Raw genomic sequence first — 20,697 nt, 5'->3', positions numbered from 1 at the left:
CTAAGGGATTAACACTAGAGTATTATATATCATCATGTTCATAGTAGAATATAGCCTATAAAATCATTAGAATCTTAGCATAACAGAGGGAAGAAGGCATAAACAAACATTTCTAGCACTATAAAGTCTACATTTGAGGGGAGAAACATAAACTTCTATGGAAAGAAAATTGAATGATAAGTAAATAATTGTTTCCTTAATAGTCTCAAGAATGTCTAGTACAAAGTGTGGGAGTCAAAAATGTATATGTATACAGGGACATGTGCACATGTCTTTGCTTTGCGCATGTTTTCATTTATGTGTATACATACATTTGTATGACATGTATGTATGTGTGTGTACATGCACATGCTCTCATGCACACATATGTATATGCAGATACATATTTGTATGTATATGTGTGTTTTCTGATGTCTGTACATGTATAGGTATACAAAAGGTATAAATAATATATTCATGAGCATGCCTGTGTTTTCAAATGATGTGCACACATGAAAATAAGCAAGAGAAACAGTGATTTTTATAGCAGTAATCGACATGAATGACCAGTTGTAGCCATTGAAAACACAAAAGGAAGACTATGAAAAAATATCAAAAGTAATATTTGCCACATTGTATTGGCCATGAGATAACCTTTATTTGTTGGTAAAATGTTCTCTTACATGTTGAAAATATTTGGATGATTTCTTACTGAAATAAAGAGCAATTTGTTTTGAGGACCTTTTGTTGTACCTTGAAACAATTGCAGAGATAATAGCTACAATTTTAAATGTATATAGCTGGTGGAACAAAACTGATGTAGAATCTCTAGCAAGCATTTCTAACTCAAGTGTTTTCAAGCTGCTGTATACTTTAATCTGGCTCAGGTCAAAATGTTAATTCTTAAACTCTAAACCTAGGGATTCAGTAAATATTGATTGTGTTCCAGAAATCTAAAATTTTATGTACCCTGGGTAATTTTTGCAGTTGGCTGATAGATCACACTTTGAGAAAGAGTACAGTGCTGCAAATTGAATTTCATAATTTTTCTCCAATATAAGAAATTAAATAGAGCAGAAAATATGAATTTCTGTGTAGGGTGTGCCAAGTAGACAAAGATCCTATAAAGTTACTTCTTGTATTAAAAATGTTAACATTTGTGGGCATGTGTGTGACTACATGATTTTGGCTAGTATGGGAATTGCATATGTTATGTTTTAATGTTAAGCAAGGAGTAGGCTATATCAGACTTGGACCAATAGACTTTCAGGACTCTTTTGATGCATGTTAATTAAATAGCATATGCTTGTGAGGTACCAGGACCAAAGGTAAGAGACAGAGTTATTTAAAACACATATTTAAAGCCATCTCAGAATTCAGTCATTAATCATTCATCTACTGATAAAAGTATGGTAGCAGTCAAGTGGAACCCACCTGCCATACTTCACCTGGAAAAGTCCATCTTGAGGTTGCAACAGTCCAGTGGAATGTTGATGGCAGCACTGGCTAAGCATATGTGACAGGAGAGTGCCACTGACTGCAGCAGTCAAAAGAATCCAGAGCCACTTACTGAAAATGCACATTAAATAACACATTAGACCAAATCCAATGATTTGGGGCATTCATAGTCTTTGAAACACTATATTATTACTGACTGTTCTTAAAGGACAAGCTATGCTAGTGGGGATATGGATGTCCTGTGCTGCCAATTCTTTGTGTCATTTGCCGTAAACATGAATTCAGACAAGCTGTTACTCAACTACATTGTATTTCAACAAAAGCTAGAAACTCTATTACTCTGTGTACTTGCCTTTTGTGGAACAGAATAAAGAGCAACATATGTACTAATGAAATATACTGGAATCCTTTGGCCCCACTGTGATGGTCTTTGGATGTATAGCAGTTCACAGGCAAAAGACAATTTCATATGTTCATTTTGAGGAAGAAAAGAAAGCTGGTCAGTCTCTATTCTGCTAGTAACACTAACATATCAATCTTGTCAAATCATTTTAAATATAACCAAATTCATGAATGGTCAGTTAATTTGATGACATTCAGAATAGTGGAAAATCATGATACAGTATCCAAATAAATTATTTATTTTGCTTCTGTGTAAAGCTATTTTAATAAAATGTCTGTTAATTAGAGGAAGTCAAATATAAGTAAGCAAGATTTTCAGAAATAAAGTCAGCAATACCATGAATCATTCTCATATAGTGATACTCGTTAAGAATGTATTCTAACACGATGTTAAGTAAAGCACATGAATAAAATTATTTCTTTCATCTCATCATGACATATGGATAGTAGAAAATAGACATAAAATTGTCTAATGGAAATAAAAGAATAAATAGCAGAAACTGTACTCAAATAGGCATAAGTTGTGCTTAAAAGTGAATATGATTAAAAGTATTAAAGAATATATACTTTGTATTTATTTATTCTTAATTTATTCACTTATTCTATAAGGGCAAACATATTCTAGATACTGGGGATATAGCAGTAAACAAAAAAGGACAAAATCCACTGTTCTCATGGAGCTTACATTTTAAAGGAGGTAGGAAGATATGTGAAATAAATAATACATAAGCAAAATACAATAATTAGCAAATACAAAATACAAAATACAATAATTAGCAATACAATAATTGCAATCTGTAATTGTTAGGGAGGAAAATAAGTCAGGGACACTGCATATATGTATTTGGACTTTTGGTGAGGACAAGTTGAAAGTTTAAACAGTGGGCCGGGAAATATGTCATTGAGAAGCTTAGACTTAAGTAGAAATCTTAGGTTGTTGAAATTTATGTGGATATCTCTGGGAACATCTTATCTCTGAAAAGACCCTGATGCTGGGAAAGATTGAAGGCAGGAGGAGAAGGGGACGACAGAGGATGAGATGGTTGGATGGCATCACCAACTTAATGGACATGAGTTTGAGTAAGCTCCTGGAGTTGGTGATGGACAGGGAAGCCTGGTGTGCTGCAGTCCGTGGGGCCGCAAATAGTCGGACCCGACTGAGCGACTGAACTGAATTGAACTAGGAACAGCATTCCAGTCAGAGGGAATAGTAACAGATAAGACCAGCATAAGCTGATGCCAAGTGTATTTAAGAAAGGCAAGGAGACTGTTATGGGAATAACCAAAGGAAAAATATTCCAGGAAAATAATTCAAAAAAAGCAAAAACTAAACAACAGAAGAGCTAGGTTGTGTAGTCTTGTAAGATAATGTAAATTAAGGACTTTGGCTTCCTCAGTAACAAGTGAAGGCTTTTGAAGGCTCTCAAATCTTAATCATTTGGGAAGGTATAAAATTCCTCTTTATAACATTTATAGTATTGCTGCTGCTGCTGCTAAGTTGCTTCAGTCGTGTCCGACTCTGTGCGACCTCATAGACGGCAGCCCACCAGGCTCCGCTATCCCTGGAATTCTCCAGGAAAGAATACTGGAGTGGGTTGACATTTCTTTCTCCAGTGCATGAAAGGGAAAAGTGAAAGTGCAGTTGCTCAGTCGTGTCCGACTCTTAGTGACCCCATGGACTGTAGCCTACCAGGCTCCTCCATCCATGGTATTTTCCAGGCAAGAGTACTGGAGTGGGGTACCATTGCCTTCTCCTATTCAAAATGTCAGTAAATGAGCTAGAAACCAGAAACATGGGAGTGAAGAAATGAGATGTAGTACCATCCCTCACTGAGCTGACAATCTGGTTGGAAGATAATCATTTAAAACAAGCACACTTATTTAAGTAAGGGACTAGGGAGCAATGTGAGGTCTTTTAAGAGCACTGTGAGGTCCAATTCTCATGTCTAATAATCTCCCAAAAACCCTACCTTCTAAATATCATATTGAGTGTTAACATTTAAACATTAATCATAGAGGGGGCTGTAGCAAACATTCAGACCATACAGAGAAAATGACTAACTAATGTTTAAAAATACTCCCAAGAAGTCAAGTAATTCAAGAATTACAAATCATCTACTATATTTTCAGAGAAGCCATTACTAGAGCCTTGTGGAAAACAGTTTCATTGAAATGGCATGAACTGTAGAGCTGAAAGTGTGAATGTGAAGAAAAAATAGATGTAGAAATTGTTGTAAACTGGTGTGGTACTCACATACTAAAGTTTTGGAAAGGAGGTTCTATTTTGTCCCATCAGTCAGCATACAAATTCTGAATTAAGTTTGCCCAAAGAAAGGCATAAAGTTGCTCTTTGCTAGATGGTAGGCATCAGATCACATCCTGATGAGTTTGGCCCAGAAATAAATACAGTGTTAACTGGAGAGGAAAACATGCAACTCCAGAGGGTCACTGGACAGCTGCATGGTTTGCCAGTAGCATACCTTATTGAGGGCAAATTCTTCAGATAATTGCAAACACAAAGTCTGCAACTCAAGCCAGGGTTATGTTTCTGAAACCCATCTATAGAGAGTAGGAAACGAAAGTTTGCCAAACACATGGGCCAAGAGTGAAGCCGGTGTTGTTCCAGTTGAGTTACTGCCAAGGAACGCAAACTATAGAGGAACTGGGAGAATTTAAGGATCTAAACTGTCAGAGCAATAGATTATATACAAATGGGTGAACGAAGGAGGAAGACTGGATAATATCAAACACGATGCTAAAGACGAGAACAACGGGAAACTAGGAGACAAATTGTGTCTGACAAGAGAGGAGCAGCAGCCCCATCTGGGTTCTGAGTCATGAGCCAGGGCCTTGGCTCTGCCCTTCTAAAATGTTAAATCAGTATGTCAGAAAGCAAGCTCAGAAAAATGAATGACTGATTGTTAGCTTCCCTGAGTCCCTGTACCCTGTTATATCCTCTCTAGGGTTCTTAAACTTTAGATACTCAGGCCTGAGGATCTATCATGAACAGAGAGAGTAGGGGGAGAGATTTATTATATTTTTTACAAGTTAGTGACAGGATTTGTTGAAAAATTACAAAGAGTCCTTGACATGTAGAAAAATCACAAAGCGTCCTTGACATGTAGAAAAATCAGACAGATGAATTCAAGCAATAATACATTTAAGAACTATGCAAGTGAAGGAAAATATGAACACCCATCTATATATGTTTTCAGGGGCAAAATCTGCCCCCTAAAGAAGTAAAGTACTCTAAGGGTAGTCATAACTCTGGCCACTTGATTGATTCCATTGACGTCTTGTCACCAGTGAAATTATGCTGGGAAAAGTTCTGATTCTCAGAGTTCTCCTAGGAAGCTGCAAAGTTACATCTACTTCACATTTGTCCATAATTAATTGTTGAATCAATTTTAAGATCTCACATTAGAAGCCAGTAAGATTAATAGCATTATTCTTCCAATGGGGAAAGTGAAAGTGGAAGTCTCTCAGTCATGTCTGACTGTTTGTGACCTCCTGGACTACACAGCCCATGGAATTTTCCAGGCCAGAATACTGGAGTGGATAGCCTTTCCCTTCTCTAGAGGATCTTCCCAACCTGGGGATCAAACCCAGGTCTCCCGCATTTCAGGCTGATTCTTTACTAGCTGAGCCACAAGGGAAGCCCAAGAATACTAGAATGGGTAGCCTATCCCTTCTCCAGTCGATCTTCCCAACCCAGGAATCAAACCGGGGTCTCCTACATTGCAGGTGGATTCTTTACCAACTGAGCTATCAGGGAAGCCTTCCTTCCAAAAGGGAAGTCATATTTTAAATTTAGTTATATTATTCTTGGTAAATATGAGATTATGCTCAATTTGGAACTACTGTATTACTTGTTATAAAATAGTAAAACATTCTAAAGCAAGCATGGGGGATATGTATGTCCAAATAAGGCAAAATTATTATTCTCTGGAAGTGAGGATAGCAGTTCATAGCAGATGCATCATGTATTTTCCCCATGGTGAATCAAGAGAACATGCATAATAAAATACAAGTGACAATACTCTTAGCAATAAATGGTTTAAATTGAAGTAAGAAATTCCCTAGTGGCTCAGCTGGTAAAGAATCCGTCCGCAATGCGGGAGACCTGAGATCGATCCCCAAGTTGGGAAGATCCTCTGGAGAAGGGAAAGGCTACCCTCTCCAGTATTCTGGCCTGGAAAATTCCATGGGCTGTGTAGTCCATGAGGTCGCAAACAGTCGGACACGACTGAGAGATTTTCACTTTCAAACTTTGAGGGAAAACATCAAAAGCATCAATAAGGATATTTCTTATTTCTTCAAGATAAACTGGTCAAGATGAAAGTAACAGTGAATGACTAGTCAGTGAATGGTGTGACAGAGAGTAAATATTCACTTCACTAAGTGAATATTTGACCATTTTACTTGGCACAGCATTCATATGCTTCTGTTATAACAAAAACATGAGGTCACCAAGAATTACTGATCTTTGTGAATATTTTGTATAATAAAATATATATGTGCATACCTATACATAGAGTTTTGACAAGCTAGAAAAAATGGAGTAGAAATGTCAATTATAACTAAAAATTTCCATTATTCTACTAATATAAAGGAAGTATCTCTCTCTTGAGATTTGAACTCACCCTCAAAGAATTCCACAGCTTTGCCCAACAGTGTCTGTCCAGTTTATCACAAAATTTTATTCTGCCATGCATGTTAAGTTTTAAAACCAGGCATTTATGAGCATATACTCCTGCTGTTGCAGATCTTTGACTACAGTACAGAGTTGCTTCGATCTTTCAACCAAAGCTACATCTGGTTTACACCACTGTGCACTGTACTTTGTTTTTCAAAGATCAGCTGTTGACCTCAGAGCCACAAGGAGTCCTCCATAACATTCCATCTCCTCCATCTTGAAACACTGCCATCAGTTTGAGGTTTACATGTTAACTCTTAACCTCTCAACCGTCCTAGTTATAACATCTACCAATACTCATTGTTGTTTCACTCACTAATAAGCTTTTGCCTTATAAGCATGTTCTCCTGCATAGATAGCATCATTCTTGACAATATCAACATCCATGTGGCTGGCACATCCAGCACCTGGTCTTTCATTTCTTTTTAAAATTTTCTCATTTAAATGGCTTTTTCTTCTGCCCTATCTTTCAGTCACTCCAGTGGTTGTTACCTTCTGGAAATTGTGATTATCAAAAGCTACATTATAACTTAATTTTCTAAAACTGAGATTCCACTTTCTGATTAGTTATTAAAATGTGTTCTGATTTTTGATCCATTGAATTCAAACTCCATATCCTGTTTTACAAAGTCTTGTTTGACCAAAGATAAACTTATGTGCTAGGGTTAAACCTACCCTTTTTCCAGTAGCATGCCTCCTGTCTCACCTGCTTAATGATTTTGTTCCACTTTGCCTCTCAGTCCTTGTCCAGTACCCCTACAAGATCAAAGCTACAAGATCGTATCTATCAAAATGTCATATTTCCATCTTAAAAAGCAAAAACAACTACAGCAAAAAGCACTTGACCCCACATTCCCTTTGCTGCTATTAAAGCAAAACTCTTCAAAAGATATCTGTAGTCACTGATTTTACCTCCTATTCTCCTATTTCTTCTGATCTCTCTCCAGTTATGCTTTTGCTTTCGCTGTTTTACTGAAACTTCTTTTGGCAAATTCCCCAGTGTGGAAAAAGATTTGTGTAAGTTATGTGATATTAAATTATCCTTGACTAGAAATTATAATTGAAGCCACAAACAACAGACTTCAGTTAATGTTTTAGTGAGGAAACTTGAATAGAATTAGAAAGATCTTGACCCAGATTCTTGGAAAAGACAAAGCCCTTACTTAGCCTATATATTATTAGGTTTACATAGATAAGGGGAAAAAAAGTTAGCAAACCATTGCATATTTTTTCCTACATAAATTTTAACTTAAATTTATGTTTTTTTGTGTCTTCATAGAGAGGAGTTTCTAATTGTATTTGCCAAGTAAGGCAGAGTTTTCAAGTAATGCTAAGAGGATAATTTTAATGTTTCTCAACACTGTGCATGTAAACTTTGAAACTATTAAGGTTTCTTACAAGAAATTACATTTGTTAAACTATGTCCTATAAAAATATTTTACTCATCTAGATTGTAAGAATGTTTGTCCTAGGAAATTATTTATAATAGTTAACTCGCAATCTGTACACTGACTTTTTTTCTGACTTCATAGTCAAATGGATTGACTTTACTTATGAATCAGCAAGTATTTGAATACTCTTTGATTTCATTTTCTCCCTAAGAGTCCATTGCTAATGAAACTCACGACTCAAAAAGCAATAAAATTGAATTTTTCTCTATCAACAATAACTTATAGTTTGTCAAATCTAATGAATGATTTTCAATTCTCAAATTATATGACTTCTTAGATATCATGTCTGCCTTCCCCAAAGGCTTTCTTCATCTGCTTGATGCTCTCCTGATCTTTTCACTGAGTATATTAGCTACTCCCTCTCAGGCTTCTTTGTGGAGCCTCTTCATCCTCACCAACTTCCCTCAGGGCTTTTCTACTCATCCAGTAAATTCAGTACTTTGTATACTTTAAATTTGTATCTCTGGTACTCGACTCTACTCTGGAATACTGAGTCACTCTGTGTGTGTGTGTGTGTGTGTGTGTGTGTGTGTGTGTGTGTGTGTGTGTGTGTGTGTGTGTGTGTGTGTGTGTACACTTAATCAAGTCCAGTTCTTTGCAACCCCATTTACTGTAGCCCACCAGGCTGCTCTGTCCATGGGATTGTCCAGGCAAGAACACTGGAGTGGATTGTCATTTCCTACTCCAGGGGATCTTCCTGACCCAGGGATCAAACCAGCATCTGAATCATTCCCAATTCACTACCTCCTCTTGGCATCTTAGGCAGAACTCCTATTTTCCCTACCCATACATATCATAAAATTGAGCCTCCAATCTAAATGACACTTTCTTCCTTTCTTTCAGTTACTCAAATATAAAATATAAGTGATATCTCTTACTTTATCTCTCACTTAATATCAGCATATCAAAAAATCTTATCCTCATCCACCTAAAATATATACAAGTGTGACCACTCTTTCTAACCTCCAGTCTATCACCATGGATAAACAGCCATCATCTGTTGGCTGGACTATGTGCTCCCTTTCAGTCCTTCCTCAACCACACAACAACTAAGATGCCATGATCTTAGTTTTCTGAATGTTGAGCTTTAAACCAACTTTTTCACTCTCCTCTTTCACTTTCATCAAGAGGCTCTTTAGTTTTTCTTCGCTTTCTGCCATAAGGGTGGTGTCATCTGCATATCTGAAGTTATTGATATTTCTTCCAGCAAACTTGATTCCAGCTTGTGCTTAATCCAGCCCAGCATTTCTCATGATGTAATCTGCATATAAATTAAATTAGCAGGGTGACAATATACAGCCTTGAGGTACTCCTTTCCTGACTTATAACCAGTCTGTTGTTCCATGTCCAGTTCAAACTGTTGCTTCCTGGCCTGCATACAGATTTCTCAAGAGGCAGGTCGGGTGGCCTGATACTCCACTATCTTTCAGAACTTTCCACAGTTTATTGTGATCCACACAGTCAAAGACTTTAGCATAGTCAATAAAGCAGAAACAAATGTTTTTCTGAAACTCTCTTGCTTTTTAAATGAGTCAATAGATGTTGTCAATTTGATCTCTGGTTCCTCTGCCTTTTTAAAATCCAGCTTGAACATCTGGAAGTTCATGATTCACATACTGTTGAAGCCTGGCTTGGAGAATTTTAAGCATTACTTTACTAGTGTGTGAGATGAGTGCACTTGTGTGTGGTAGTTTGATCATTCTTTGGCATTGCCTTTTTTGGGGATTGGAATGAAAACTGACCTTTTCCAGTCCTGTGGCCATTGCTGAGTTTTCCAAATTTGCTGACATATTGAGTGCAACACTTTCACAGCATCATATTTTAGGGTTTAAAATAGCTCAACTGAAATTCTGTCACTTCCGCTAGCTGTTCATAGTGATGCTTCCTAAGGCTCACTCGACTTTCCACTCCAGGATGTCTGGCTCTAGGTGAGTGATCATAACATAGTGATTATCTGGGTCAAGAAGATCTTTTTGTATAATTCTTCTGTGTATTCTTGCCAGCTCTTCTTAATATCTTCTACTTCTGTTAGGTCCATAACGTTTCTGTCCTTTATTGTGCCCATCTTTGCATGAAATATTGCCTTGGTATATCTAATTTTCTTGAAGAGATCTCTAGTCTTTCCCATTCTATTGTTTTCCTCTATTTCTTTTCATTGATAGCTGAAGAAGGCTTTTTTGTATCTCTCTTTGCTATTCTTTGGAACTCTGCATTCAAATGGGTAGGGTATATCTTTCCTTTCCTCCTTTGCCTTTCACGTCTCTTCTTTTCACAGGTATTTGTAAGGCCTCCTCAGACAACCATTTTGCCTTTTTGTATTTCTTTTTCTGGGGCTGGCCTTCATTCCTGCCTCCTGTACAATGTCAGGAACCTAATCCATAGTTTTTCAGGCACTCTGTCTAGCAGATCTAATCCCTTGACTCTATTTCTCACTTCCACTGTATAATCATAAGGGATTTGATTTACATCATACCTGAATGGTCTAGTGGTTTTCCCTACTTTCTTCAATTTAAGTCTGAATTTGGCAATAAGGAGTTCATGATCTGAGCCACAGTCAGTTCTCAGTCTTGCTTTTGCTGACTGTATAGAGCTTCTCCATCTTTGGCTGCAAAGAATATAATCAATCTGATTTCGATGTTGACCATCTGGTGATGTCCATGTGTAGACTCTTGTCTTTTGTTTTTGGAAGAAGGTGTTTGCTATGACCATTGCGTTCTCTTGGCAAAACTCTAGTAGCCTTTGCCATGCTTCATTATGTACTCCAAGGCCAAATTTTCCTGTTACTCGAGGTATTTCTTGACTTCCTACTTTTGCATTCAAGTCCCCTATAATGAAAAAGACATCTTTTATAGGTGTTCTAGAATGTCTTGTAGGTCTTCATAGAACCATTCAACTTCAGCTTCTTCAGCATTACTGGTCAGAGCATAGACTTGGATTACTGTGATATTGAATGGTTTGCTTTGGAAACGAACAGTGATCATTCTGTCGTTTTTGAGATTGCTCCCAAGTAGTGCATGTCAACCCACTCCAGTGTTCTTGCCTGGAGAATCCCAGGGACTGCGGACCCTGGTGGGCTACCCTCTATGGGGTCGCACAGAGTCGGACACGACTGAAGTGACTTAGCAGCAGCAGCAGCGGTGCATTTCAGACTCTTTTGTTGACTATGATGGTTACTCCATTTCTTCTAAGGGATTCTTGCCCACAGTAGTAGATATAATGGACATCTGAGTTAAATTCACCCATTCCAGTCCATTTTAGTTCGCTGATTCCTAAAACGTCAACGTTTACTCTTGCCATCTCCTGTTTGACCACTTCTAATTTGCCTTGATTCATGTACCTAACATTCCAGGTTCCTATGCAATATTGCTCTTTACAGCATCGGACTTTACTTCTATCACCAGTCACATCCACAGCTGGGTATCGTTTTTGCTTTGGCTCCATCCCATCATTCTTTCTGGAGTTATTTCTCCACTATTCTCCAGTAACATATTGGGCACCTACCGACCTGGGGAGTTCATCTTTCAGTGTCCTCTCCTTTTGCCTTTTCATACTGTTCATGATGTTCAAAGGTAAGAATACTGAAGTGGTTTGCCGTTCCCCTCTCCAGTGGACCACGTTTTGTCAAAACTCTCCACCATGACTCGTCCATCCTGGGTGGCCTTGCAAGGCATGGCTCATAGTTTCATTGAGTTAGACAAGGCTGTGGTCCATGTGATCAGGTTGGTTAGTTTTCTGTGAGTGTGGTTTTAAGTCTGTCTGCCCTCTGAGGGAGAAAGATTAGAGGCTTGTGGAAGCTTCCTGATGGGAGAGACTGACTGAGGGGGAAACTGGGTCTTGTTCTGATGGGTGGGGCCATGCTCAGTAAATCTTTAATCCAATTTTCTGTTGATGGGTGGAGCTGTGTTCCCTCCCTGTTATTTACCTGGGACCATGAAGGAGGTAATGAAGATAATTGTGACCTCCTCAAAAGGTCCCATGCAGGCACTGCTACACTCACTGCTCCCAACCCTGCAGCAGGCCACTGCCAATCCACGCCTCCGCCGGAGACTCCTGGACACTCACAAGAAAGTGTGGGTCAGTCTTTTGTGGGGTCAGTGCTCCTTTCTCCTGGTTCCTATTGTGCACAAGGTTCTGTTTGTGCCCTCCAAGAGTCTATTTCCCCAGTTCTGTGTAAGTTCTGGGAGCTCTATGATGGGGTTAATGGTGACCTCATCCAAGAGGGTTTATGCTATACCTAAGTCTGCTGCACTCAGAGCCCCTGCCCCTGAGTCAGTCCACTGCTGACCTGTACCTCTACAGGAGACACTCAAACACAGTTCTGTCTCAGTTTCTGTGGGGTCTCTGGGTCCTGGTGTGCACAAGGTTTGTTTGAGCCCTCTGAGCATCTCTGACTGGTATGGGGTTTGATTCTAAATGCAATTTTGCCCCTCCTACCATCTTGCTGGGGCTTTTCCTTTGCCCTTGGATGTGGGTATCTCCTCAAAGTCACTCCAGTGTCACACAGCTGCCACTCCTTGTTAGCTTGTCCTGAAGATCCTGGAAAAGCCCCCAAGATGATAGCTTATGTGAATGGTGTCAGTTTTGTGATCTCCAAAGAAGAAGATTTTGCTTCAGGCCCAGGGACCAGGCTTGATCACTCAAGAGCTTTTTTAATAGCAGAATTTTATTAAAGTATGAGAAGGGACAGAAAGCTTCTGACATAATATCAGAAGGGGGACAGACAGTGCCCCTTTATATATATATATATATATATATATATATATATATATATATATATATATATATAACTAGAAAATATTTCAGAAATGCCGGCTTACCTAGATGATGAAGAAACGGTTTGCAGAAGAGAAAATCTGAAAGATAATTAATATGAAAAATGTTTAACAAAACACTTTGCAATCATTAGATTTTCAAAATTCAGATAAAGGAAGGATGAGGAAACAAGATGTCCTATGCTGCATATGGTAGTACTCTGGGCATCAGTTTGGCTTTACCTGTAGATGCTGATCCAATATCCAATGATCCAATATCCAATATCCGATGATCCAATATCCACTGGATCATCAAAAAGCAAGAGAGTTCCAGAAAAACATCTATTTCTGCTTTATTGACTATGCCAAAGCCTTTGACTGTGTGGATCACAATAAACTGTGGAAAATTCTGAAAGAGATGGGAATACCAGACCATCTCACCTGTCTCTTGAGAAACCTGTATGCAGGTCAGGAAGCAACAGTTAGAACTGGACATGGAACAACAGACTGGTTCCAAATAGGAAAAGGAGTCCGTCAAGGCTGTATATTGTCACCCTGCTTATTTAACTTATATGCAGAGTACATCATGAGAAACGCTGGGCTGGAAGAAACACAAGCTGGAATCAAGATTGCCGGGAGAAATATCAATAACCTCAGATATGCGGATGACACCACCCTTATGGCAGAAAGTGAAGAAGAACTAAAGAGCCTCTTGATGAAGGTGAAAGAGGAGAGTGAAAAAGTTGGCTTAAAGCTCAATGTTCAGAAAACTAAGATCATGGCATCTGGTCCCATCACTTCATGGGAAATAGATGGGGAAACAGTGGAAACAGTGTCAGACTTTATTTTTTTGGGCTCCAAAATCACTGCTGATGGTGATTGCAGCCATGAAATTAAAAGACGCTTACTCCTTGGAGGGAAGGTTATGGCCAACCTAGATAGCATATTTAAAAGCAGAGACATTACTTTGCCAACAAAATCCGTCTAGTCAAGGCTATGGTTTTTCCAGTGGTCATGTATGGATGTGAGAGTTGGACGGTGAAGAAAGCTGAGCGCCGCAGAATTGATGCTTTTGAACTGTGGTGTTGGAGAGGACTCTTGAGAGTCCCTTGGACTGCAAGGAGATCCAATCAATCCATCCTAAAAGAGATCAATCCTGGGTGTTCATTGGAAGGTCTGATGTTGAAGCTGAAATTCCAATACTTTGGGCACCTCATGCGAAGTGTTGACTCATTGGAAAAGACCCTAATGCTGGGTAGGATAGGGGGCGGGAGGAGAAGGGGATGACAGAGGATGAGATGGTTGGATGGCATCACCGACTCGATGGACATGGGTTTGGGTAGACTCTGGGAGTTGGTGATGGACAGAGAGGCCTGGCCTGCTGCAATTCATGGGGTCGCAAAGAGTCGGACACGACTGAGCGACTGAACTGAACTGAACTGTAGATGCTGAAAGTACACGCACTGCATGTGACCTATGCAGTGACCCAGCATTCCCCGGCCTTGGTTTATGTCCAAGAGAAATTCTGGCATATGTGCATGTGAAGACTCCTTATTGCAAGCTTGTTGCACATTATAGTGAAAAATGGGAACTATTTCAAATACCGTGTGAAATTTATAGTATAGTTGTGTGGTGGAATACTTTAAAGCAATTTAAATGAATAAATAAGATCTTTAACAACATAGATAGAATCCAAATAATAATGTTGAGTGAAAAAGAAAAAAAAAAGTTAAAGAGCATCACATAGTATGTCATATTTATAAAATACAAAGCTGAATATTTATGGATGTGCTAAATAAAAAAAAAATGGCCTATGTAAATGTCAAATTAATGCTAGTAGGTGTTCTGAAAGTGGAGGATGGTGACTGGGCCTATGAGAGTCATATTAGGGATCACAAACTTGCCTGTGTTACAAGCTGTGTAAAAATGAAAGAAATTCTGTAAGACATGTATATTGTTACTGGTTTTATGAAAATTGTTAAGCTACTTTGGTAATTTAATATTTTTTTTTCAAAAACAGCTAACTGAATAGTAATAAAGTAGATTGAGTTTTTGGTTGTAAATCAAGATTCTTGAAATATAAGTGAGAAACTAGTTGTAAGGGAAAACAAATTGCAAAGGGGAAACTAATAAATAACTAGAACCTAATACTACTAAACTCCAAGCAGCAACTAAAACTTAGGGTGAGGAGGTAAAAAAAGGGGAGAAGAAGAGAGAAGGCAGGAGTCATGTTAGCTCTGAAGCATTTTGTGAGTATCATTTTTGTTATTTAGTTGCTCAGTCGTGTCCAACCCTTTTGCGACCCCATGGACTGTAGCCCACCCGGCTCCTCTGTCCATGGGATTTCCCAGGTAAGAATACTGGGGTGAGTATCCATTTCCCTCTCCAAAGGAACTTTCTGACCCAAGGATCCAACCTTGATCTCCTTCATTGCAGGCAGATACTTTACCATTGAGCCTCTTGGAAAGACCATCATCTTATTTAAATCTTGTTAAAATCAACAAATAGCTGGCAAGTTGTAATCTTCGCTAAGCCTAAATGTCAGGGTAAAGAGAAGCTCAGAGAGTTAAAACAAGCTCCAGGATACAAAAAGTTCTTTTGATTCTAGGGCATTTAAATATGTACTTTAGTTTTGACTGACTCAAGGATCAGGGAAAGGAGTAAAGACTTAGAGAGAGACAAATAAGAGTATCTTCTATAGCAGCAGGCCCCCAACCTTTTCAGCTCCAGGGATGGGTTTAATGGAAGTGGATGGTTTCCGTATGATTCAAGTGCATTACATTTATTGTGCACTTTATTTCTATTATTATTACATTGTGATATATAAGAAATAATTATACAACTCACCATCATGCAGATTTAGTAGGAGGCCTGAGCTTGTTTTCCTGTAACTAGAAGGTCCCAAACGAATAACGAATATATATATATTCACTTCAGTTCAGTTCAGTCACTCAGTCGTGTCCGACTCTTTGCGACCCCACGAATCACAGCATGCGAGGCCTCCCTGTCCATCACCAAATCCAGGAGTCTACCCAAACCCATGTCCATCGAGTCAATGATGCCATCCATCCACCATCTCATCCTCTGTCATCCCCTTCTCCTCCTGCCCTCAATCTTTCCCAGCATAAGGGTCTTTTCCAATGAGTCAACTCTTCGCATGAGGTGGCCAAAGTATTGGAGTTTCAGCTTCAACATCAGTCCTTCCAATGAACACCCAGGACTGATCTCCTTTAGGATGGACTGGTTGGAACTCCTTACAGTCCAAGGGACTCTCAAGAGTCTTCTCCAACACCCATCAATTTTATATATATATATATATGTGTGTGTATGTATATATGTATGTATCTGTTATAAATTCTGTATAGGTATGTATATTTTGAGAGATCTACAAAAGAATGTTCACTAAAATTAATGTTATTTTATTCCTTTGAAAAATATCATTAGATGCCATGTTCCAGGCACTGTTCTTGGTATTGAATTTACAAATGTCATCAATAAAAGACATACTTCCCTGGAGAAAACATTCTATTATAGAGTTATTATAAGAATTAGTGTTTCAAACAATTTCTCCTTTTGTTTCTTTTATTTTTAATTTCTGAGAAGAGATTTAAATGATAATAATATAGCTTTTTTTCTGAAAATAAGCAGAAATTTCTTTTTATAAATAGCATTGAGATTTAAAATAAAAATGATCAATACTCATTTATTTGATTTTAAAGAATAAATGATGGTAATTTAGCAAAATTAGAATGTGTAAGAAAATCCCCCCCAAAATAAATATATAGTCACTTAAGCAAGGGTATTGGAAAAGTAATTCTCTCACAGATTGTGGTATTAAGTGTGCTTGGTATAGATTTTTTGGATGCCAAGGTGTCCTTCATTAAAGTCTAAATGTACATATGAAGGGTAACCTAAAGAAGTAATCTACTTAACCTAAGTAAATACTCTAGAATGGGCATAGTTGATTGTGAAAGCATATTTACGGAAAAAATCTACAGATTTAAAAATTTTATGTTGACTAAATAAATTAAAGTATTATATTACATAGCCAGGAAAGAATGTTCTATATCAGAGATCATCAAACTACAGCCCGAGGACCTAATCTAGCCCACTACCTGCTTTTATAAATAAATTTTATTTGAAAACACTCATGTAAATACATATAAGTATTATCAATGGCTGCTTTCATGCTAAAATAGCAAAGCTGAGTAGCTTCCTTAGAGACTTTTAGGTACTTAAAGCCTAAAACATTTATTCTCTGGCTTTGGGCAGAAAAAGTTGCTAATACTTTGTATTGATAATTATAGAAATGAAAATATATTTGTAGTTTAATAGATTGTATTATATGATACCTCCTTTATCCTGTAAACTATGCGTATATACTAAAATACACATTCTTAGCAAAACAACCTCTATTGAGTATTATGTGAGTAGTAGTAGTTAGTTTAAGTTTATGTGTATAATTTAGTTCTCACAGCACTCTTATGCACTGTTAGTCCATTTTACAAATAAACGGAGGCTCTGGGAAATAGAATTTGTAAAAGATGACAGTGAGCTGGTAACAGAGGTAGGATTCAAAAGCTTGCACATGCATTTTTTTTTCTTTATAGCTATACTTCAAAATGTTAAAAGTTTCTGGATTCTTAGATTACTCTTTTAATCTTAATGTTCTTTTCTTATACTTATGCTATTAAATTTATTATTAAAAAATAAAACTCCAAATATTCAATAGCTGTGAACTTGAAAGTTGACCAAATTTAACTCCTGTCATTTGTTGACTATTTCTTCATTTTGTACTTCAGAAAACTACACTTGCATGTTTTTAGGGTTCTTGGTGTTGGAGAAGTGATACAATAACTGTCAAACCAAAGCACCAATTATTTTTTGTCATCAATGAAACTCTGATAGGGCTGAGAGATATAATTTTATATTGCTTTGTTGCAAGGACTCTGATACTTAATGATAAAAGTCTATGAGCAGAATATTAAGAAATGAAGAAATCAAGATTGAGCATTTTTCCTTGTTCTTCTCAAAATTTCTTGCAAGAGTAACTTATTTTCCCTGTTGGTGGTTTCTCTCTTACACCTTGAAGTAAGAATTCCACACTACATTGTGATGTCAGAGGACATAGACATTGTAAGTTGGTAACCTTTTGTCAGCCATCTTTAGCCTCATCTTTTTCTTTAGCATTTGACATTATAGTTTTCCTCTTCTTTAAATAATTCTCTCCTTTGAAATATTTTACCTTGCATTATTTCAGCACTCTTCCTACTCATCTGCAGTGTTGTTCTTCTCTACCATGTCAGTTCCTTACCCTCTCATGCATGGCCTCTGTGACAGGTCCTTATCACCTTTTCATGTTCCCTTTCACATTATGTCTTAGCAACATTGAGAAGCTTTTGGTTTGAAGAAACAGCATTATGTTATCATCTTTGTGTTGCTGCTCAGTTTGTGCCCTTCTAGCACATATTTTCTCCCTTCTTCCAATGATTAGTGTCTGCTCATTTTTTGACCCTTTACCGAGATGTTCCAGTCTCCAGAAAAGCCTCCTTAATTTACTAAAGGAAATATAGTTTTTACTTTGTTTGGATCTTCATTTTAGATTTTTTATAACTTTTAAAAAGTGTATTTTGAGAGCTGTATTCTGCCAATTCTGTTTCCCTATGTACAGTGGGCAACATGAGTGCTTATAGGGACTGCTTCTTACCCATTTTTAAGACATTTCTATAGCACATACTACATTAAATATGGTATGTGTACAATAACAATTTGTTGTTGTTAATATTTATTTAAGCAAAAATTATGAGACTAGCAAAGCACATTTTTTTTTTTTTTTTGGTCATGTTCTGTGAGTAAATTTGGGTACTACAAATTTTTTGTTAAGCATACCTGAGAAAAGTCCTTGATTTCCATGTGTAGCTAGTATGAAAGGGTAGAGGTATATAAGAAAATGTGCAAGGCTTAGGAATTTGTACTTCTTACACATAACTCACAATTTTAGATATGTTCTTATCGTGATGAAATCTGTGTTTGATTATAACATATATAAATATGTATTAAAATCTGTATTCTATTACTGTATAAAATTCAGGTATTTTGAATTATGTATTGTGCCTATATTTCATTAATTGGAGATATTATTTGTAGTATATGCCAGATATTAGATACACTTTTGGTATTTAGAAAGGTGAGAATAATAGGTTATTGCTGCTGCTGCTGCTACTGCTGCTGCGTCGTGTCAGTCGTGTCCGACTCTGTGCGACCCCATAGACGGCAGCCCACCAGGCTCCACCATCCCTGGGATTCCCCAGGCAAGAACACTGGAGTGGGTTGCCATTTCCTTCTCCAATGCATGAAAGAGAAAAGTGAAAGTGAAGTCATTCAATCGTGTCTGACTCTTAGCGACCCCATGGACTGCAGCCTACCAGGCTCCTCCATCCATGGGATTTTCCGGCAAGAGTACTGGAGTGGGTTGCCATTGCCTTCTCCAAATAGGTTATAGTAGCTGGTTTTAATATTTTATGTTGAATTTTATAAGAGTAATTTGAATAGATAAATCTCAGAGATCTTTAATGTACTATAAGTTGTTGTATCTATCTTTGTCTTAAAAAGAAAAAAGACCTTTTATTTCATTTATCATAATTAATCAAATCTAAAATACTGTCTGTCTTAATGTGGGTTATTCTGAAAATAGAGCCTGGGATCTTTAGGTTGAGCCCAGGAACTGCTACAGTAACTGCAACTGAAATCATGGTGCATCCAGAGCTGTGGGATCACACATTATAAGTGTCTAGTCAAAGCTATGGTTTTTCCAGTAGTCATGTGTGGATGTGAGAGGTGGACTATAAAGAAAGCTGAGTGCCGAAGAATTGATGCTCTAGAATATGGTGTTGGAGAAGATTCTTGAGAGTCTCTTGGACTGCAGGGAAATCCAACAAGTCCATCCTAAAGGAAATCAATCCTTACTATTCATTGAAAGGACTGAAGCTGAAGCTGAAACTCCAATACTTTGGCCACCTGATGTGAAGAGCTGACTCATTTGAAAAGACCCTGATGCTGGGAAAGATTGAAGGCAGGGGGAGAAGGGGATGACAGAGGATGAGATAGTTGGATGGCATCACCGACTCAATGTACATGAGTTTGAGTAGGCTCCCGGAGTTGGTGATGGACAGGGAAGCCTGGTGTGCTGCAGTCCATGGGGTCGCAAAGAATTGGACATGACTGAGCGACTGAACTCAACTGATACCGAAAACACACCATTATTTTCTTTCTTAATAAGAAAGAAAAAAAAATGCTGTATTTATACTATGGTATAATGCTTTCTTATCTCTTAGACATTTTATTTTATACTTATTTAAAATGATCTTTTAGATTTTATACATAGATTTTTAAAATCCCCTTTACATATATGTGTGTGTATGTGTGTGTGCAAAATAAATTAAGTAATGTATTTGTAAAATTTAATATTCATAGTCTGACAATTATGAATGATATTTTGACTCAGAGTTGTCAATATTTTTATTTTATATGTAGATTATAATGTGTGACATGAAGAGTTTTGACAGTATAGCAAATCTTAAAAGTGTGCTCCTCTTTTGTCTCTTGGACTTTCAAGTCCCAATATCCTTTCTGCTTTTTTTTTCTTTTTAACTTTTTATTTTGTATTGGAGTATAGCTAATAACAATGTTGTAATAGCTTCAGGTGGACAGCAAAGGGATTTGCCATACATGTACATGTATCCATTCTCCCCCAAACTCTCCTCCCATCCAGGCTGCCACGTAACAGTGAGCAGAATCCCCCATGCTATACAGTAGGACCTTGTTGGTCGTCCATTTTAAATATAGCTGTGTGTACATGTCGATCCCAAACTCCCTAACTATCCCGTGCCCCATCTTTTCCCCTGGCAACCATAAGTTCATTCTCTAAGTCTGTGAGTCTATTTCTGTTTTGTAAATATGT

At 37.6% G+C, this 20,697-nt stretch overlaps 1 long non-coding RNA gene across 1 annotated transcript in view; it reads left to right on the top strand.

Moving 5' to 3' along the window:
* The window catches only part of LOC145524088 (uncharacterized), a 410,741-nt gene that overhangs the window by 124,245 nt on the left and 265,799 nt on the right, over nucleotides 1–20,697 (top strand). The gene's annotated exons all lie outside the window — the stretch shown is intronic.

This window comes from Giraffa tippelskirchi, chromosome 10 (assembly GCF_054371585.1).
Source record: "Giraffa tippelskirchi isolate mGirTip1 chromosome 10, T2T-mGirTip1v1.2.pri, whole genome shotgun sequence".
Lineage (NCBI taxonomy): Eukaryota > Metazoa > Chordata > Mammalia > Artiodactyla > Giraffidae > Giraffa > Giraffa tippelskirchi.
Note: the sequence above shows the minus strand (reverse complement) of the source record. Positions and strands in the feature narration are given on the sequence as shown.